Consider the following 5,562-nt stretch of genomic DNA (forward strand, 5'->3'; position numbering starts at 1 on the left):
TTAATTACTTATGAGATTAAATTAAAGTTTACCACAGCATCATTGCAGCTTTTGATTAGAAGCTGATAGAGATTTGATTTCGCACCTGCTGCCTCATTTGCCTCCTGCATCCCATTCAAGTGGGTCTGTCCCGACACAACCATGACTGCATCCAATGATCAAGGAATACATTTCCCGTCCAGACGGGTGACAAACAAACTAACAAGATATCAGTCAAGCATGGCACTCTGTACACTGCCACACGGTACAGAATTTACCAGAGGTAACTACTGCGTGACGTGAAACACATTTTTTTTTACATGAAACTACTTTATTCTGTGTTTTTACTGCATTTAATAAGCAGGTCTGCTTATTTTGGAGAGGAAGAAACCTCTGCAAATAATTGGTGGTACGGTAATTATGGAGAAGCTGGCTGCAATGTCACCAGTCTTTCATTATCGTATTGGTTCAGAGACCCCTTGTGGCAGAAAATGACACATTGCCAGTTTGTTATGTTTTGATAAATAAATTTAATTTGCTTAATTCTAGCACAGTGGAATGAATGTCTCTCACACATTTTGACTCCGTCACCGTCCCTTATTGAAGATTTTTAATAAATGTACCTTAGATGATGACAGTGACTGAGCTGATTTTCATTAAAAAGGAGATTATATGTTTCTTTAAAGACATTTTGATTCTTGTATTAAAGTTGCAGCGTGTAGAATTTAGTGACATCTAGTGGTGAAGTTGCATTTTGCAGCTGAATACCCCTCACCTCATCCTCCCCTTCCAAACATAAAAGAGAACCTGTGGTAACCTTCAGTTTTCATAAAAACTCAAAGGGTGTTTAGTTTGTCCAGTTGGGGCTACTGCAAGAAAAATGGCAGCCTCCGTAAAGAGAGATATAAAGGGCCCATTCTAGGGTTAATAAAACAACAATTAGTATTTTTTTGGATGAAACATCACTAGGATTATTTTATACAAAATTTCTCTCGATTGAGCCCTTTCACCTAAATCTTACACACTGGCCCTTTAATAGTATTGCAATGTAAGCCTGATATTAACCATGTCATGTTAAAAATAAATCGTTATTAATTAAAGGTTTTATGGAATGAGAGCGTTCGTCATGGTTGTGTAATGAAAACCTTTTTGACGGCTGTCAGAATGTCTGTGTGTATGTTGTATATATATATATATATATATGAGCACTGTACAATGGACGGATGTGAGGCTATATAGAGGAAGAGAGCAGAGAATAAAGGTAAAGAATTCCTTTTGTTGTGTTGAATCAATGATGCTCTCTGGCACCATGACGCACAGCTACTGATTCCCAAATTGATTTTCTCTCTTTCTTTCTGTGTGTGTGTGTGAGTGTGAGAGAGGCAGAGAAACAGACCACACATAGTGTGTTATCACCAGTTTTACATTCTGTTCGAATAGCCTGGTTAACATCCAAACTGTAAATACAAACCCATCACGTTGACGTCCCTGTGGTATTATCTAATTGCCTGGTCAGCAGAAGCCACGATCCCCATTGCTTTGTTGAGGGAGGCTCACACTCATGTCAAAGACACGCTGTTAATGCTATTCGCAAGTATGCACCACTGGATTTCCTAACTTATTCCTATTTTGCTCAAGTGATGATAAGATTAAGACTTTCATTTCAATAGGGGAAGACGTTCTCTGCCAGCAGCAAATATTTGTTATTGTACTCACATATGACTATATTTGTATTCAACACATACTGTACGTAGGTGAATGGTGGTTGTCACCGTCCACTAATACATACTGACAGACTGCATCATAGATGTCAGACACAGCTGCTAAATATTGATGTTTTCACCAATGATTGAGTAACTGGTAATTTCATGTCATTTGGCTCATTTGGTGTGATTCATTTGATTACAATACCACCACATAGACTATATATAATAGTGGATGTTGACTTAAGCTTAAGTGTGCATTAAACCTGCATTCTCTCGCATAACTAGTAGAGGGGGACTCCACTGGTTCCAAAAAGTCTGTTTCTGTAGAAGTCTATGAGAAAATTACCATATTTATCTATACATACAGATTTCATGATTTCTAGTCTCAAGTCTTCTTCAACACAGCATGATTGTAAATTCATAATTTTGTAAATGATGGCCCCATTAAGAGTGAAATAGATGGTAAAGCACTGTATGCATTGGGGGCGTGGATACTGTTTGATTGACAGCTAGTACCGTCCAATGGGTGCAGGTCTCAGGTTTAGGTGGACGTGCATTGTCCTCAAGCTCTCAGTCGGTCCAAAAATCCAAGATGGCACTGGACTAGATGCCAAACTCCAGACTTCAAAATGGCCATTCACACACCAATGGGTGAGCGCATAAAAGCTAGTTTGTATGTGGCATGACATTATTGAGATTTTGTAAAAAACGAACTGGACTGGTAAATAGGGTTGGGTACCGAGAACCGGTTCCAATATGGAACTGGTTCCAATACAACCGATACCTACCCGGACCAAAATGCAACGGAGATTTCTGTGCCTCATTTCGGTGCCTGAGCCAATCAAAGCCTGAGGTCTCCGCTCGTCCCGCCTCCTCACACTTCCGCTCCTTCCTTCACGGATGTCGGCCGCGGCTGCCGGTGGACAGACTCTTGTCTCCGCGCTGCCCGCGCCCCGCGTGCGTCAGGGCTTCCGTGCAGGTGGTGGGGGGGGAAGATCTCCTCGCGGGACCTCTCCCCTCCGCCGGGCGCATTTCCTCCGTGGCGGTGCGCTGCGACCGGCTCCGGGGCGGGAGGAGCGAAGACCACGGCGAGAAATGTTTCATAAAAGCGACCGCATTTTAGGGGGACGAAGGCGGGGGGCCGAAGCCTGCCTGCGACAGCCCCAGCCGCGGAGACACGGGGGTCTCCGAGTGATGGGAAAGCGACCCTCAGTCTTCATTTGGCTCAGGCACCGAAGTCAGAGTCACGAGTCAGAGTGTGTGTGTTTTGTATTTATTTTTATTTATTTAAGTATAGTGTAAACTTTTGTTAACAGTTCGTATGTTATTCATAGTTTTAAGTTAAAAAGGGTTTTGTATTTTTTATATTTATAATCTACTTTAAACAGTTAATATATTTGGCAATAAAAAAAGCCTTTCTTGGTCAAGCATCGTTTTGTGCACTTTTTTGAAAAAAGTATCGGTTCAGGCACCGTTTAGGCACCGGTATCGTTTTAAAAGTATCGGTTAGGAACCGGTATCGGATAAAAACCAAACGATACCCATCCCTACTGGTAAATAGGTCGTCACTGTGAATTAATTCTATGGATGGGTAGCACCACTCCACTGTGGTAATTGTTTGGAGCTCAGAAGCAGCTGAGTTTTGCCACATGTAATTGGGAACATGGAGTGATGCCATATTTCTTTTTTTTTTACTTTAAAGATACTAGCATACATACGTAGGCTATCATATAATTTTTGTATCCACAACACAGATTGAAATACAGACCTTGGCCACACCTTACATTGGTTTTCTTGTCAGTTCAGGTTGTTATAAAGTTATTTTGTTGAAACATTAAGTTTATAAATGTGGCTTTACACTTCAGCCACATTTTGTTTTGGGGTTGTGACATAGAGGTTTTTCCAGCTCTTTGACTCTGATAGAAACTCACTCACTAGACAAGTCAGATTTTGTTCTAAATCACACTAGGCCCTATGCGTATAGAGATAGAAGCTTCCCGCACCCTTAATGTGCAATTGTGTGTATAGGCTTTCCATGTGTAGCTCCTTTCAAATAGATGCTAAGTGTATTTAAATCCCAGACTAATCACTGAGCGGTTTTGGGAATAGATGGGAATGCACCAACTGATATCATATCGACTGCTTCTCTAAAATGATCCTCAATCTAATCTGACCTGGCAGCTCATAATGGCTTCTGATTTTTAATCTTTCCTCATCATGGAGCCACTTAGGTCTGGGATATCGCATTAGCCAAACTACAGCATTTTAATTAAAGACGATAATTGATCACTTAGCTTTTGATGTGAAGAAGAACAAAGCAAGCATAAATATGAGCACAGAGGACCTTGTGGCCCAGATCCTGTCTCATATTCCTTTTCATCTGTGTTCGAAGGAACTCTTATGTTGTATAAGAACAGACAAACCTGTGTGATGAGAGGGCTGCTGTATGTAACAGTGTGTAGTGTTATAAAGTGTATGTGTTCGCATATTGCTGTCCCTTGCTGTGTTTATGTAGTCTTTTATTCCCTCTGGTGAGGCTTATGTCACACCATTAGAGACTTTGGTGATTCTTTAGCTGTGTAATATACAGTTTTACTCCCTCTTCTCCCATCATTTGCTGCCCCGCTTCTTCATCAGCCTGTGCACCTGTGAGCCTTGGGAACCACTTATCAATACCTCTGTTCCCACTGGGATTGGTAATGAATGTGGGAACCGGTGCTAGTTGAAATGGAGCATCTCCCCATGCGGAAGGCTTATGTTTTAATTAGTCATTTTAATGGGGCAGTGTGGGACGGAGATATAAAGGAAAAGCCTCCCATTGAACCTAGCGACACTCGTGAATCTGACGGATGTAACACCAGACAATTTTATTTGAAGGGAGTTGATGTGACAAGATGACAACTTCATCCGTCTGTAGCAGAAACAAAGGCTTTCATAAAACTTAGGGGAACGTTGTCTTTGATGTTATTTTCTCTTTGGAGGGTGAGCACTGAATTAAATCCACAGATGATTACTCGTTTGAGATGCAACGATATCAATTAGGTAACCTTTTTCATCTAATTACACTGTGACCTATGTTCCCACCTCTCATTACTGAATGTCATGGGCTAGGGAACATTAGTTTCATAAGAGTTTTTTTTTCATCTGATTGCTCTGTACCCTGGTTTTAACAATTTATTATCCACTAGCGTGTGTCTGCCCCACTTTACCTGCAGGTTGCCCAGCACAGCCTGGGAGTTCCTCTGAATGTCTAACCCTTTAATGGCAGCTCCGTCATTGTTTCATTCCCACCTGCATACAGACGTGAGCAGAGAACTTTATAGCTAAAGTTTGCCAAGAGGAAATAATAGGAAGCTAAGACAAAGGAAATCAGCAGCAAGATGCTATTTTCCCTTAACTTGAAAAGAATGAGACAGAAGGTCAAGAATTTCAGAGAACTTTGTGATGGTGGAATGAAAAAAAATGTTGTTTAGTTGGGTGAAATTGGAGCTGTAGGCACTGGGAGATAGATCGGTGAGTGCTGCTGACCCTCCGCTTCAAAGGAACAGTGGACAAAATTAATTTTATGTCCCACTGAGATTGTGTTTGTGTGAGTAGATTTGTTTCTTTTCTTAAACTGAGTTATGGAGCTGTTTTGAAAGCTGGGTTTTGTTTAATAACGCTCCCGAACTCGACTTCCCACTCACATTCACATGTGCCCAGAGAACAATCTCTATTTGGGCACATATGAATGTGACTGCCCACTCACACTCACATGTGCTCAGAGAACAACCCCTATTACCCAACACAATGTTAGAAACCCCTGTTTTAACATGACGCTGTTATCATACGCTCTTTTCTGTGGTAGGTCTGTGGGTGAAACGGCAGGAGGCTCAAC

The sequence above is a fragment of the Limanda limanda genome, chromosome 5, assembly GCF_963576545.1.
Source record: "Limanda limanda chromosome 5, fLimLim1.1, whole genome shotgun sequence".
NCBI classification, from domain to species: Eukaryota; Metazoa; Chordata; class Actinopteri; order Pleuronectiformes; family Pleuronectidae; genus Limanda; species Limanda limanda.